This window comes from Cinclus cinclus, chromosome 2 (genome assembly GCF_963662255.1).
Source record: "Cinclus cinclus chromosome 2, bCinCin1.1, whole genome shotgun sequence".
NCBI lineage: Eukaryota > Metazoa > Chordata > Aves > Passeriformes > Cinclidae > Cinclus > Cinclus cinclus.
Window position 1 is genome coordinate 42,540,948 of NC_085047.1, and position 17,304 is coordinate 42,558,251.

A 17,304-nucleotide genomic window follows, 5' to 3' on the forward strand; every position below is an offset into this window, starting at 1 on the left:
TGTCTATCTAATGAAAGAAGAATAAACCAGCAGTTAACTTCAATATTTTGGATACAAAATAATTTTATTTGAGGTATAACACTGCAGGCACTACTCTATTTTTGTTTCACTCAAATATGGTGGGGGTGGTGCTGAAATATCTCACAGCGTATGTTCTACTTGTTTTCTTTCAAATATTCATAATATAATTGAATAATACTAACTGTGTACCGGGTTTGGCTGTTAATGATGAACTTAATTTTCTTCTTATCAGCCTGAATGGTGCTGTTTTTTGGATTTGTGATTAAAACACTGTTGATAGCCCACCAGTGCTTTGGCTATTGCTAAGCAGTGCTGACATAGCATCAAGACTTCCTTTATTTTCCCCTTCTGCCACAACAGCTAGTATGTGGGAGATGGGCAAGAAGCTGGAACAGCTGGGACAATGGACTGCAGATGCCCAAAGGGATATTCCAGGCTATGTAACATATTCAGCAATAAACCTGAGGAGAGGGGGCTCTGTGGGAGGTAGCTATTGCTTGGAGACTCATGAATCCTTGCTCTACTACTGGCCATCTTGATGCCTACATCACTCAGGTTTTGCTTGTTTGCCTTTTCATCTTTCCATCATTTACTAAACTGTCACTGTCTTGACCCATTAGGCTTTTGCTTTTGCTCTTCCTACTCTCCTCTCCTCTCCTCTCCTCTCCTCTCCTCTCCTCTCCTCTCCTCTCCTCTCCTCTCCTCTCCTCTCCTCTCCTCTCCTCTCCTCTCCTCTCCTCTCCTCTCCTCTCCTCTCCTCTCCTCTCCTCTCCTCTCCTCTCCTCTCCTCTCCTCTCCTCTCCTCTCCTCTCCTCTCCTCTCCTCTCCAGTTAGAGGTGAAGAGTCAGTGAGCAGCTGGGGAGGGCTTAGCTGTGGCCAGAGTGAGTCCACCACACATTATCAGAATCTCACAATGCTGCAGACAGAAGAAACTGATTTCTGAAGATAAGAGATAGGAAAGAAATAATATAGTGATCTATCAAAATGTCAACCCGTCTTATCCATATAGTCAAATGGTGTGAGTGTATGTGATCAGGATTTGAAAAATATAAAACCAGGTATAAAGATTAAATAATACCAGACCAATATGAAAATTAATGACATAAAGGTCATAATAACAGTCATCATTGGAGCAAAGATTGGTGCATTTTCTCAAGAAGTATTACAGTATCCCCTGAAAGAAAAGCAAATATGACAACTGTCTTGTGTGAAGTGTGACAAACGACTCGTAGTCAGTAAACTAGGAAACTAGGAAGCTGAAGATTGCAAATATAATAGCCTGTATTCTTGAAGTAAAGATGCAAGGTCTGCACACATCATTCTCCCTCGTCCTGCTTTTTCCAGAAGAGTGTAGAAGTCTCTACTAGAACAGATGAAGCAATGAGCACTTTGCAGAAAACAATGTGCAGTAGGACTTAGTTGCAAAGTAAATATCTGTCCAAAATCTCAGTGTAAGAACTTCTTCAATAAAATTTACAACATTACCCCTTTCAGAAGAGGTGACCTCCTTAGTCTGAATGACACATTTTTTTATCCTTTTGTAGTCTTCAAAATGGCAGTAGGTGTCATTAAAAATAAATTCAAACTCAAGAGCAGAGATCTGATCTCATTACAGTTTCTCAAGTCCATAATGCCTTTGCTCAGGTGAGATGGCTTTCTTGAGAAGGACTCTCCTATTCCAAGTACACGTATAACAATGCTACCTCTAAAATACTTCTAGATCATTGCCTTTTTTTAAGCAACAAGCATGTTGAGAAAGCTTTTCTGTACATCAAAGTCCTTTCCCTGTCACACAGAAGGCAGTTTGAATGCTGTGCTCTGGGTGCTCTGCACGCTTAGTAGCACTGAAAACAGGTCTTCAAACACAAAATACTTCAGAGATTTCTCAGTTCTGAATGTGAAGAGACTGAAGGGAAGCTCTGAGATTTGTCCCTGCATTTATACAAGTGCATTTGCAGACTTAGCTAACCCCTATCAATTCTTTGGTGCTTAGTAGGACACTGTACATTTGTTTATGTTTCATTAAAGGAATTTTAAGTGCTTGTTTCGCTAAGAAAGAAGCTTCCAATAGTGCACATTGAAACTTCATTACAGTATTTACGCTTTCCCCTTTGGATGTCCTAAGAGCAGCAGTCAGGCACACAGTGGTAATGTCTGCTCTGTTCCAGTACTTTTTCATGGCTCTTTTCCTCTCCTGTCTTGATTCTGTTGTGGACATTCAGCAACTTGCACAGATCAGATAGTTGAAGCTGGATGAAGCTGGAAAAAAGATGGATAATTGCAATTTTTCCCTGGCTGGGTATCCACTATGGGGTATAAAACTACTTTTTAAAGGCTGAATTAAAGGACTCATTTGTGCTCTAGTGCTACTTATTTTAATGCTTCCTTTTCATCTCCCCCACAGCAGCCTCTGAAGGGCTGCACAGGGTCTTTACAGGAGCAGAATCAGAAAACTCCTTTACTTGGCTGAGACAGCAGCTCAGCAGCTCCATATTTTTTAGCACACAGACTTGTGAATGATGCACCAACATGACTCCATCCATTCAAGCACTGAGTGATAAGAACACATTTGTTGCCACTGATTTTATGCAACAATCCAGCTTTCTGATTACAAGATTATACAAAATTTAACTAACTATTCGTTATCCTTCCTCATTTTCCCAATTGATGAAGCATTCAGTGTCTCAGAACACTTTTCAGCAGATTTCTTGAAACTCTTTCATTCTCTGTGCATTTTTTGCAGATCTGCTACATTTCAAATGTTTCTAGTTCTGCGATGTGGGTGAGCATTTTTGATGTTCTGAAAATCTTTTATTGAGGAAAAAAAATCGTAAATTTACTCTTCATAAATGGTTACTAATTTTAATGCTATTTTACACAAGCAAACCATCCTTCAAGATTAGGTGAGACTTGCAATCATGATGTAAATTCCAAGATGCAAAATATGTAATCTGTGCAAATATTATTTTGGCTTTTCTTTGGCATTTAGGTGGAGAAAAGATTTCTGGTAAGGTCACAGTAAAACGTTTATGTACAACATTGCATTTATTCCTATTTTTAAAAAAATCGTAAAATTTGAAAAAGCATTAATTTTTTAAAAAGAAAAATTATTGTGAAAAAATCATCTGACTCTGTCTGTGTTCTACTCAATATCCACTTTGAAGAGAGGATTACAAGAAAATATTACTAAGTATGTCAAGTATTTTTGAGGTCCAGATTACCTACTGTCTATAACCAAGAATGGAGAAAGAGCAAAGTGCTGTGTCTTATCCATGATTAAGTAGGAATGTCTCTGGCAGACCTATCCCTCATCCTTCTGGATGCATGGTGTCTTGGAGGAGTAACAGGCTAAGCTTACATTTCAGTTACTCATGTGGTATTTTTGAAAATCCAAATGTCATATTCTCTTTTAATAAAAACCTCACCCAAATGAAAAGTTTCACAACTTGACAGAGACTTCATTATGCTTGAATTTGTTTTTCTAGTACTTTGTTAAATGTTTTTTCATCTGACAATTTAAAATACATCCCACAAATAGAACTGGGCAGGCCATAATACACATGAATTGAACAGAGCCTTTAAACATAGTTTTTGCCTGTAAAGGAAAAGAACAGCAACTGAGATATGTAAATCAAACTTGTTGATCATGGAAATTCTACAGTGAAAGATAAAACTAAGAATAGAGAAATGCATGAGGCTGCTTTTATTCATCACTAACCTATGTTTGCTTGAAAACCTAGATAATAAACCATCTTTTTGCAGAGTAAAATGAAAGGCTGTTGCTTTGTGCACTTTATGAGCCAAAGTAGCTAGGCATATACTCCAATCCAAATCATGACGTTGCAGAGTACCATAAAATAAGGAAGATTTATAAAATAAAAATATGCAGGGCATTATTAAAAATTCGGTGTAAATCAATTGCTGTTTGCTGTTTGTTTTGGCTGATTGCCCAGAGCCATACCTCAGAAAAACAAATTTGATAAAGTGCACTTGCAGTTTTACCTGCATAAATTTCTGTAATTAGTCTTTCTACAGCAAAGGAAACACAAATTACTCTGTGCTATGCCAATCCCCAGAAAAATAATGCAGTCCTATTTGGGCTATTTGTGTGGCCCACAGTGAGTGTCTTAATTTCCAGGTGGTCAGGAATTTTACCTGCAAACCCAGAGACATTTGTAATATTCAATCCTGGAAATGCAATATCCAAATTCTGGATTATTTTTCTTGACCTGGATTCTACAAACAGGATATGATATAATGTTTAGAAAAGGATTAGAGACAGAAGTCTTTATCCTCAGTGTTGGTATCTGCACTGTAAAATGGAAGAATATGTATGCATTGTATTAATGTATGAATAATGTATCTTTAGACCATGACCAAAAGAAGAGGAGAGGAGAGAAAACAAAAAAAGCTCCAACAGCTGAAATAAAGTTGGAATGAAGTAGGAATATTTTAACATTATTTTAAAACTATTTTAAATCTCGGGGAAACTTAATTTCAGATTAAACACAATTGTTTCCTTCTTCCAAGAGCACGTGATTTGCATTCCATTTTATTTGAAGAAGTTGCCCTGTTCTACAGAGTATGGCAAGCCCCCACCCTACCAGAGAGGGCAAGCTGAGCTGAGAGAGCTGGCAATGCCCACCTGGTGCCTCTGGCAGGGACACTTCATTAAAACATTCTGCCAAAGACCTAAGGAAGTAGTTGCACAGAGAAAAAAATACTTCAGGCCTGAAACAGGATAATATGATAACAGGACTAGACGACTATTCAGAATTTAATAATTAATGCTTTCCTGATTGTTAGCAAAATCAAGCTAAATGATCTTCATTTCTGCATGAAATTTTTCAGAGCTGAGCCACAAGTCTGCTTTAAAGGATCTGCCAGGTCACTGGACATCACTGAACATTTACAGCAGTTTCAAAACATGGCTGGAATTTCTTGTTCAAATGTAAACAAACAAAGGTACAAATTCAATTGTGAGCATGAGACAACTGTAATATTTTAAAGACAAATGAAACTAGAAGTCATGCTTATGTTTTGCTAAAGCAGTTGTAAAGCAATATATTACAATGTTAATTATTCTTACTTGAGCACTTGCTAATTTAATGTCTTCAAATTCCATGTGAGGAAAAATATTACATGCTTTTTATCCATTTTAACAATAGATGAGAAGTGTTTGTTTTTATTTCTTTCCTATGCATACTTTTCCTATACTGGTTGCATATTTGCTGTGGCCTTGTTCTCCTCAAAAGAAGAATTTTCACTAAAATTGCTGCTATAAACTAAAGAAGTGTTACAGCATCTCAGATAAGAAATTCTGAACAAACCTCTGCATTTCCACAGCTCTATTTCAAAAAGTTCTCTGAAGAAAACCAGAAATCTTGATGATACAATATAATCTATAGCACCTTTAACAGAAATTGCCTAGCAGAAGTATCCCATAAATGACAAGATCTTTTAGGAGTATGAATGAGGATCTCAAATCCCATTTGGACATTCCATAGGAGAATCACCTACTCATCAGTTGAGCTAAGCTGAATTGGTTCTGGGTCCAAGGAGACTCTGACAGGATGAGCACATAGCTTCCAGTTTTCCACTAACATATTCAGCATTAGCTCAAGTTGCCTTGTAGCATTACTATACACAAAGACTCAAAAACCCCATTCTAAAGCCTCAGTATAGATCCATGTATTTTTACATTCAGTTGTATTAAAACAAAACTGTAGAATTAAACATTAATTAACTGGTTAATTTTAATTTTAATTAATTAAAAATTAATTAACTGGTTTGTGTTCTCCTTTGTCCGCAGCCACTTCAAATGACAGTAGTTGAAACACCAACTCTTGAGCGAGTTACTGAGAGAAGTTAATAAACCTGTGACTATGAGTGGCATCAGGAGCCACTCAGCACTTCATAAACACACCTTGCGTCTCAAAAAGCAGCTAAATTGCTGCTGGAGTGATGAGTCCTGTGGCTGAGACACACAGCCAGGAGCCAAAGTGAATCCTCTGTTGTGCTTTTCATGAAGGGGTTAATTTCCACCATGAAAATGGAGATTTGAAATATTTAACTTCAGGCTTTCCATGTAGCTGTTCACTATTTGAGGAATAATCCATTGCAAAATCCTAAAGATTTTGTTATCTCAGGATATTTGTTCTCATCTATTCCTAACCTTTCTCTTGTCAAACAGTGGGAGGAATCTTATGGGATTAAATTCTTCGCTGCTACAGCAAGGGCACTACATTAAAAGGTTGCTAGGGCATCAGCACATGATGATTTGGCCTTTTTGTCATTTCTAATAAGCTTAATGAAAATGGCAACATTCACCCTCCTTACTTGAGGCATTTAACTTTGTGCCTAAGGTGGAGCCCACGTGGGAGTGGAGGAGGCTCCCAGCACGGTTGCTCTCAATTACTCTCCAAAGGCTGCCTTTACTGCAAAGGGGCTCTGAGGTCCCAGCCCATGCATACAAGTCAAACGTCTAAAATTATCTCCTGGCTCTGTTATAGCCAATTTCCCTGCACTTCACATGGCCAGGCTGTGTGGGATGCTGTGATCAGAACCACACCGCACAAAGGTGTTCAAAGCTGCCACTCACGGAAAATTCTGCCGCTTGGTAAAATATAATGACCTATAATGACGTATAATTCAGCTTGTGGAGGGTTGTAATTAGCGATAAACCAAAGCTGAAAGATTGTGTAGGTGAATTGCAGTTTATAGAATTATAGGGCCTGCTCTTTCTGCCATTTAATTCTGTAGGCTCTGAGCCATGGAGCAGCTGCAGTTCCACTCCTCACACCCCACAGAGCAGGGCAGAAACTGAAACTTACTCTGTCTCCCCTCGGGAATTGCTGCTCATCAAGTACAAGACCCTAAGAGGTGGACAATGTCATAACCCAAGAATAACTTAAAGCTAGGATGTTTCCAGGGAAAAAAGAGGCCTGAATTCACTTGGGTGCAAGAGGGAATTAAATGTGAGGTTGCCACATTCTGAGCAAGTGCTAAGATACTGCTGAAAAACAGCAGCATAAGACTGAAGATCCCATTTTAAAAGGAGAAACTGGTCCTCCTTCTGCTTTAGAAAGAAAGAAAAGATACCTGCTGTAGGATTTGGAGGTGAGAATCTCAAGCGGAGAGAAGCACTTACCTGCCACCCTGCATGAGGCATCTCAGCCCTGGAGAGAAATAGCATTTATCATATTTTGTGTTTTAGTGTTTCTCAGCAGGCTGACCTTAGCTGGCTTCCCACCCATTGCTCTGCTTTAGCTGCTCTTGTCTTTGGGCACTCCCTGTTTTGGGGCATCCCTCTTCTTCCCCAGGTGCTTTGTGGAGACATCAAGCATATAGTCAGGGATGGGGCATTTCACTGCAGCAGTGAACATTTGACTGTACCATTGTCAGAAAAATTAAATGTCCTGCTATTTCCCCTTCTTATAAAGGAGAACACCTGAGAGAGACAGTGCATTAAACTGTGAGATGCTCAGAAACCTTAATGATTAGGGGCTGTGGAAGAGCACCAAGGTATGCTTAGTGGCAACCCTTTTGATTTAGGAGCATCTGAACTGGCCTCCTCCTGAAGTTACTGTAGCAGTGATTTTCTAAGTCAGTGCTTAGCACCCAGGAATTCACATTAAAGTTAAATGAACAGAAAATACTGTGGCAGCTCTCTTCTCCTAGATGTTTAATGTTTTTTAATTCATGTACATGTTACCAAAAAATTATGATTTTTTTTTCTTAATTCATCTATTGTTTTTCACTAGGTCTTGGTTTCATTTACAGTCTTCCAAATATAGTTCTGTGTCATATCAGTGAAAGCAGACTGAAAGCAAATGTTTCCTTGTTTGAGAAAAAATACTGTTGTATAATTGACGATTACTTCTCAGGCATAAGGCACAGGGACCTATAAACTTTTTCACTGGAGTTAAAGTGTCCATAATTTTGATGCATAATCAGAGATATATATATACTGGGAATCTGTGGAGAACATGAATTCCTATTACTGAAACCCTGGCCTTTTCTCAAGCTGTGAAATGCTTTTGTGAAAGAACACTGTTATTATGAATATATGCACTTGAATTGTAAATTCTCAGGGTGTAATCTCAGACTTGGGTATGCATATATGAGATAGTGATACAAGAATACGTATGACTTCATTGCTTGAATAAACTGATGTTAAAAGTAGTGATTTACTTTTCATGGTATTTTTGTCTCTTAGCAACCTCAATTGTTTTCATCATAGTGCATTTATGTTTGAGTTATTCATTAACTTACACTACTTGAAAGTGGTTATTACTATAATCTTTTGGGTTATGGACTGTTCTTTTGGGCTACAAGCTAATAACAAGAAAGGCAGCCACTTTGTATTTTAAAAATTTTTAAATGTTATCAGATGAAATAATTCTCTTATTGGAGTATTAATGGGGCTGGATAACCTGAGATACATCTTTTCTGGATAATTTAGTCTCAGACCTCAAGCATGCATAAATTAAAACATAAACTTTCACATATACTTTATGCATCATGGATCTGAATTACATATTTTGAGCAAATGAGTTTCTTGGTTCTATTTATTGGACAAGGCTACTGACTACTTCTCTGCTTTGGTTTTCTATAAAATTTCTTTTCACTGGGGGATTTTTTATTAACTAACTTCAGGAAGATTAACCTGACACAGCCTAATAGTTGGTATAGTTGTATAGGAAGCTCAGATATTAAACTTCTTGTGGGATGTTATAGTAATCATCTCCATCACAAAAATTGCAGGAGAAGGAAAAGGAAAAGACGGTGCTTGCAAGGATTCAGGTTTACATTGGTGTCCTTTTCAAAAGATGCAGGTTCAGATGATATCCGTGAAAATATGCCAAAAATACAGGAACTGTTATATAAGATTCTCAATATTTCTTCTTTCCATAATTTAAAAACACTTACTACTTTTTATGTGTGTGAATTATAAAAATCATATAACAATAATATTTCAACATAAGGAAATTATTGTCTTGGAACAAGCATTGTTCTATAGCATCCAAATCATGAGTAGAACAATTAATAAATGTGATCTTTACTGTAGCAGAGGAACTGAAATGAAACTTGACAATCACTAGAGGGATCTAATTATCTAAATCAAATAAGGGTGGAAGTTGATTCACCGGTCTTTATAATCATGACAGAAAAAATACAGTTCTGAACTGTAGCAAAGTGTTTCCTCAGAGAAACAGAAGTACTGATAACTGAGTCACTGTGGGCAATAAACTGATGTATCTGAGACATCTGTGTGAGGAAGATGTATTTGGTAATAAACTATGCCTGCAAATGGCAATTGGAAGCTCTATAAAGCATCATCTCATATAGCACTTGTCACAGATGTTTGGGCCTCTGAAGTGCTCCCTGGGATTTGTACCTGTTTAGGTTCATTGATCAGTAATGGAAAGGGAGAGAATGGAACCCAAGAGAAGAACATGTTTCTCCAACTTGAAATTTAAGAAGCTGTGAAACAGTTCCTTGAGGTTCAAAACATACCAAGAATTTGATTCCATTCCCATGCAACAAGAAATTTTACTTTCTTCAAAATAAAACTTTCCTCTGAAAGCAAAGAAACAAAACACTTTTGTTTGTACTTAAATGAAACTACAACTTTACAGGGGCACTCCCCATGCTATTAGGAAGTGAAAGCATTTAAAGGTCATGAATGCTGCTTTGATGTTTCCTTTAATAAATGGAGATATGCCAAGGTTAACTGATGTGTGTCTGGTGCTTCATGAGCTGGTTATACATACACTGAAAGCTTCACACAGAGTTTTGCAAGAGCATGTGAAAGAGAATATAAATCTCCTAAGCTTTCCCACAACTTAATTTTACAAGTGCTAGTAACGTCCACCACACACACCTGTACTCATCCAACACAAACTGACTGTTCATGTTCACACCCAAATGAAGAGTGGTCTCATCAGGATATCTGTCTTTCCCTTTGTCAATTATATTCACACAAAAAATATGAAACATGATTAATTTAAGTGGTTACATTTTCTAATATTATTTCTTGAAAGGAGGTTTAAAAAAATCCACAGTATAGACTGTTCTACACTTGGATATATTTTGATGTTTGGCATTCCAAATCAGTTTTATCTAGGTGTCTTGTAAAGGAAGGTCAAACTGTTTTGGCTATTTAAGGCCTTTGATGACACATCTTCCAAGGTCAGAAATATTTTTCATTGCCAGAGAACCTCATGCTTGCTGTACATAAGGTCAGTGATGTGAGAGAAAAAGACAGGCAGTGCCCATATTCAGTGAACATCCTGTTTCAGGTATTTGAATGTTGGCTTTGGAGCAGCTGCTGCGATCCCTTCTCATTTTCAAACCTAGAAGAGCATCATCCTGCTAAAGGTCACCTGGCTACAGTTAGCCTGTGAAAATGACATTCTTTGTTCCAATATATAAGTTATTAATCTCCTGATTTTTTTGTGGAGAACGCATTCTTCACCCTAAGGATCACTTTATAATTTTGAGAATGTCGAAAATGGAAAATATGGAATACAATTAAAAAGTCTGTAGAAGTATTGTTTGCAAGATGACCCTAATATCCCAAATTAACACTGACATTTGGTCACTACATATTTTACAAAGCTACCAGAAACTTCTAGTGCTTTACCTGAAGGACTTCCAGAAGAAGAGATACACAGTCTCTTGAAAGAGAAAGCACTACAATTCTTTCCACAAAGTTCACAGATCTTCGTGACCCGATTGTTGGCTTTTACAGATTTGAGTTGCTATAGCTTTTCACTTATTATTGGTGACCTTGGTTTTGTGGTCATACCTTACAGCAACAAGAATAAAAGCTTTCTGTGGTGGAAACTTTATAGAAAGAAAGCCAAGAAGACTGTGAAAAAATGCTGAAATCAAGAAGGTGAACAGAAGGGAGGCTGAAGAGATTCCAAGAGGGAAACAAACATCTACTTATTTCTGCAGAAAATCCTCTAAATATTTAAAGATCTCTTTGGCAACTCCCACATCCACCAGCTGATGTTACTCACTGATTTACCTTCATTCCAAACCCCCAATCAGACAAAACTCCAGCTTAAAAAAGAAAAAAAAAAAGAAGACCACCCCCCAAAAAAGGAACAATTAGCTACCCCCACAAAACAAAAAACAAAACAAAACAAAACAAAACCAAAACAAATAAACAGACAAAAAAAAAACCACAGAAGACCAACAAAATTCCACCACACTCTGATAGAAGAGGGTGAATGGGTACAAGAAAGGATTCCCCAAGCCTGAAAAAGTCTCCCTTGTGCAGTCATTGGTTTGAGGAAATCTAGAAGTAATTGCATTTTAATTGAACATAATCTTGTTGGAACAGGGAATAGTGAATTTAGCACATTAAATAAATAAAATCAAACTACTTTCTAATTACCTTCTTACAATCTCAGTAAGGAAGTTGCAGTTACATTAGGGTGTTTCAGGCAATTACATTAAAGACTTCCTAATTGAGAAAGGAATCCAGCTGGTGCTTGAAAAACAGTATTGTCCTTGCAGTGCAAAATGCAACATTCTTCTTTAGTCTTCGTGTTTTCTTTCCTTGTGGTTTGGTGGAGGGTTTTTTTGTTGTTTTTTTTTTGGGGGTTTTGGGGGGGGTTATGGTTTTTTGAGGTTTTTTGTTTTGTTTATTTTTGGGGGTTTTTTAGAATAATGGCATTTGGAAGGAAGTGTAGGAAGTGTTAGATCTTAGAGCAGTACATCCTAATGCATGTTTCAACTCACAGAACATGGCAGAAAAAAGTAACTGAATGCAGAAGCCATTTATTTCTACACCTCCAGCTACCACTATTGCTGCACGTGCTCCGTGTCTTGGCAAAAGCCTCAGATAGACAAGACATGGTAAAATGTCTTCACATATTCATTTTTCATTCTAAAACTACAGCTTAAAATGGGCAGAGTACAGGGGGAGTATGCCTGATAAATGTCAGCTTAAGATATTTATAACTAAAAAGTTCTTAAGTTAAAGCAGCATCAGAGGAGTGCCTTCCCTTTTTCAGAAGCTGTGGAGAATAGAGAAAGAAGGCAAGCACAGCACCTTTCCTTAAAAAAAATAGTCAAGCATTTACAAACTAATTCACTTAGTTTACCATAGAAATTCTGCTAAAACTAGTTAACTAAGATCTTAAATAAAGACATACTAACACAAACTTGTTATGAACAAATAGTTTCAATCCAGCATAGCTTTTTCCGTGACTGCATCACAGGCAGAAGCCCTTGTTTTGGCACAAGCCATTTGTGTGCTTGTCAAGTACTGCATAGAATTTGACAGGCAAAACAATAGATTAGGCTCAACTTTTCTGAAACTACCATAGGCTGGATATAGCATTTGTTAGGAAAACCCATCCAGATAATTACTTTTGTCGATTATCAAAATGGAAGTTTGTACTATTCAGTAGGGATGTAGTAATAGCACAGGGGGTAATGGCTATAAATGAGGAGGGGGTAGATTTCAATAATAAGAAATTATTTCTTTGAGATTTGTGAGGCACTGGCACAGGCTCCCTAGAAAAGCCTCATCCCCAAAAATGCTGGAGGCCAGGTTAAGATGGGGCTTTGAGTAGCCCGATCTCATGGAGGGTGTCCCTGCCCATGGCAGGAGGGTTGGAGTGAGATTACTTTTAAGGTCTGTTCCAGCCCAAACCATTCTGAGATTCTATTACTTGCCCTAGATTCAGTACTCTTCAATAACCATCTGCAAGAATGAACAGAAAGTATGTGCTATTAAATTTGCAGATAACAAGAGTCTTAGAAAAAGGGACTGTCTTGGAAACAGAACTGCAATGCAAAATGAAATCTTGAGGAGATTTCTGTAAAACAAGAACAAAATTCAACAGGAATAAATACTAGGTATTTATTTCAGGATATTGAATTTTACAAGTGTCTAAGGAAACAATTCATTAGAAATATTTTTCGAGAAACTCTAGGGACATCACAAACTGAAAATCAGCTATGACCATCTTAATTGCTAAAAATATGTGTGTGTGTGTATTAGAATATGGCCTCCAAGACACAAGAAGGAGTCCTTACTCTCTGTACCATACTGGTGAATGTTTTTCCCTAATACTGTGCTCAACTTTGGAAACTGCGCTCTAAGGAAAACTACTTGAACACCAGGGATAGTTCAGAGAAGAAACTGATAAATGGTTTCTATAAAAGAGGGAAAAAAATTGCTTTTCATGTTCATGCCTATTGATTCCAGTAACAGCAGGCTATAAAAGATCCTGTTAGGCTGGAAAGATTCAAGTTAGTAGGAAAACTTTGCTAATAATATGGCTCTAGACCTCCTCGCTGCCTGGGAAACTGGGTTGGAATAACTGATTATGACACAGAGCAGTGACTCTTTACACATGAAACATATGATTTTCCATGAAACATATGATATTGTCAATTTTGAAGCAAAAAAAATGTTTATACTATTTAAAATCCGATGGCACTAATACCTGGAAAAAATTGCTTTTTAATATACTTGTAATTGTAATAAATATGTGATGATCTTACCAGTTGCTGTTCTATTATAATAAACTTTTATGACAGCTCTTTTTAGACTGGTGAACTTCATATTTTGATAACTGTGTTCCATAACTACCTAAATCCATTAAAACTGACAAATTCAGTTAATTGCCATCTTGGTCATTACTTATAGAAAATTTTAACTAAGACTAGTTTACAGACTGAATTACAGGAATTAGCCAAAAGCTGTTCATTTCAGATGTTTGAAGAGAAGAGCATTGAAAATACCCAGATTTCCTATAAAAAAAACTCAAAGTGAGTGAAGTGACATGACAGATTCATGTACAACCCCAGTATGTGCAAAAATCACAGTAAAAAAAGGGGTGCTTTGACTGAAAGAGTAGCAATAGTGTAGCTTACAATAAATTCTGAAGTACCAGAGAGTAATGTTCAGATTTCACAAAAGGAGAATTACTATCACTATGCCAGCTCCTATGGGGAGAAGTCTAATTGGCATTTCAAGAGCAAAAGAAAACAATTCAATTTGAACTACATTTTTCATACAGAGATGGAACCATAAAGAAAAATATGTTTTTAAAAAAGTGTAAAAATCATTCTTCCTCCATTAAATCACTTCAATTTAATTTGTCCATAAGTACAATCTTCTTACAGGAAGATCTGAGTAATTTTCATTTCTCTAAATGACACCACAGATGTTTTGCTTAGATTTTGTTTATTTGTGAACTCACATCACTGGGCCTTGCCTTAGAGATTAGTGGAATCTTTTTTTAAACCAACACAGGCAAGACTGTGAAGAGGCAAAGGTAGCTCAGCTGAAAATGAGGCTTCCTGGATTGGAAATATTTATAATATTTTATACTCAGAGATCGAGGTCCATGACATTCTGTTGCATTATCTCTACTCCCAGTGCCATGCCTCCTGTGTAGTCACCTGCATTAGTGAGATGTACATCTGGGGTTCAAAAATATTGTCTGGATAAAGACAGAAACTTTTTTTTTATTCAGTATTTTTCACGAAGTTTCTCTTTTCTAGGATTTTACTGATATTGTTTCATACTTGCTGCACTAAAACAATGTCTAGTAGTTTAAAATTTATAATTAAAATTGAATCTGTAGTCTGACAGATCAATATCAGCTCTTCAGTAGAAAGGTTGGTTTAATTAATAATGAGTGTCATTCATTAACTGTGCCAAATTCTCTAAGATGTTCATTTGTAACAACAACCTGGATTTGTCGAACTGAAGGCATGCTATCTAAGCAATGCAAAACATTTTTACCATACACAAAATTATATTTTATCCTGATGAAACTGCATTCATCAGCAGAGTAGCATTCAAGTACTGCCGTGACTTCAGCAAGAGCACATCCATGATGCAGAGGAAATCCTCAGTTGGCATCAACAGGATTTTGTACAGTGTGTAGCAGTGTCAGCACATTCCCTTTGCTGGGAGGACAGAGCTGTGACATGGAAGATGGACAGTTGTTCTCTCCATGCCAGAGGGGCAGCCAGGACAAATTTCTCACTGGGGACACCTCTGCAGGCCCTGCTTTCCTTCCCTGCACTGACCCCCTTCTGCCTCCCTCCAACAGAGACCACGTGCTTATTTAGGGACTGGGGCAAAGAGAACTGCAGACACAACATGAGGTGAAGAGAGACAGGTAACGTGTCTTGCATGTTCCTTCACAGACAGGGCTCTGACCAGCTGGTGTGTTTTATGGTGTAGCCTCATGCACCAGGAAGCATGAGTCTAGATTAAATTTTTTATTTTATTTTTGAGGGAGGGGTATCATTCATACAAGTTTTCCCAGCCTGTTTTGCTCCAGTCATCCAGCATTTGAGATATTAAAGGCTCTTGACCACTTCTATGACAGTTGCTTATCTAAGGCAGGACTAAAACCTGGGCTTTCATCACAGAATTTTTTTATACCTGCACATGACATTTACATACTCCTTTTAAGATGTTAGAGAGAAGAATTAAAGTTCTCTGTCCTGTAGTTCTTAAACAGAATACCAGTGCTGGCTGACATACCAAGATTAAATGTTTTATTTTGTCATACTAAGTACCAGAATTTTTCAACAAGGTAACTATGGAAACCAGAGATCCCATTTTGTCCCAAGTTCTTTCCTCAATACTGGGGCCTGATGTTAGAGGCAGAATTAACTTCTCTCACCATGTATACCTAATACCATCTGAAGTGCTCTAGTGATCTCAGATAAATTCCACAAAGGACTGGCACCCACTAGAAACCCATCCTTCTCTGGTACAGCCAAAGAAAGTTCAGCAAAACCAGCCATTGGCCTTCAATGGCATTAAGCATTCACAAATAGGCAAACAAACGCTGCTCAATCTATTTCTCCTCTGGGTAGTGGAGGCATTCATGTGAAACATGAAACTGGAGACAGCTAAATACTTATATATCAGTAATCAACTTAAGTTTGGACAGCTGCTTAAGCAAATACTTACTAATGTTTTAACTGAGGTATTTTATTTGGATCCTGAATCCCATCCTCCATGGCTTGGATTGTTCCAGGGCTATGAAAGCATTTCTAGAGTTTTGACTTGGGGTTATTGATCTTTTCATCTTTAGTCTGTACAGGTTTGTGTCCTGTCTTCTGGACTGTCCTCTGGTAGTTTATTGCCCTTCCGGTGCCTGCACTGTAAACAAAACAGAGCTTCACCTTCATCTAACCCACCTTTTTCCTCAGCACTGTTACAGAACAGAATCTTTCCCAGCTGGTATTTACCTGGATAATCACATCCTCTATTGTATAATCACATTCTCTATTGTAAGACCTGTGTTATACAGTCCAGCTTTTAGCTGTTTAACTTTTTTGTTGTACTAATACCATTGTTTGTGGCACAGCTTTTGCCCCTTCACCTTTCTTTACTCAAATCAAAATTTGCAAATACTGTGTGTGCTTTTGGGCTGCTAGTTTATTTTTTGCTGCACTGTCACCTTTTGTGTCTAGCCCTAATTCTTTTGCATTAAGGGCACTGCCTCAATCCTCCAGTCCATGCTGTGCACACTGTTGCCATTTGCAAAACCCAGACAAATAATATAATCTGTTGCTAATATCACCTCCAATCTCATCTCCCTATCCAAAAAACACTATGTTAGTTCTGAAGCTCGATATGGCAAATATATGCTGGCTCTGAGCCATTTTTCACTTTGCATCATTTTTCTTCTATTTCATGTTGTGTCTGTCATGGCTGCAGTGTCAGAGCCCTCTCCATTCTTAATCAGCTTCAGCATGAATGGAGATGTATGGGTATCTTAATTTTCTTGGCAAACCCTAATGACTGAAGTGTTAACTCTATTTCTTAGTGTAAGTCTGCACATCTGCCTCTTCTGTTGGCATCCAGAACAAGTCTAATTATTTAAACAGTATAAGTGTCCTGATCACTCACAGCTGTTAAAAAATAATCATGAAATCCACCACCAGAAGCAGAGCTGTCCTCAGACTTCATGCTTTCATGCTGCACCCCACCAGCTGCAGATTCAGTGATGTCTGAGTATATCGTCTCCACATTTCATGAGTGTCAAAGCTAGCAGGGCTTTTATCCTCAGCAGTGTCTCTCTCAGGGTGATGTTTTCATCACCATAAAACTGACTTCATATTATTTCTTATTGAGCAATTTCAGACAGGCATTTCACTGCAGAAGCTTGATTCATTTCCATCTAAAATAGTCTATCCTGTACATATCTCAAGATATTTTGTTACAAAAAAATTCCATGCTGTTGATTGCACAAAGTAGAGACAGAATTGCTTAGTTTT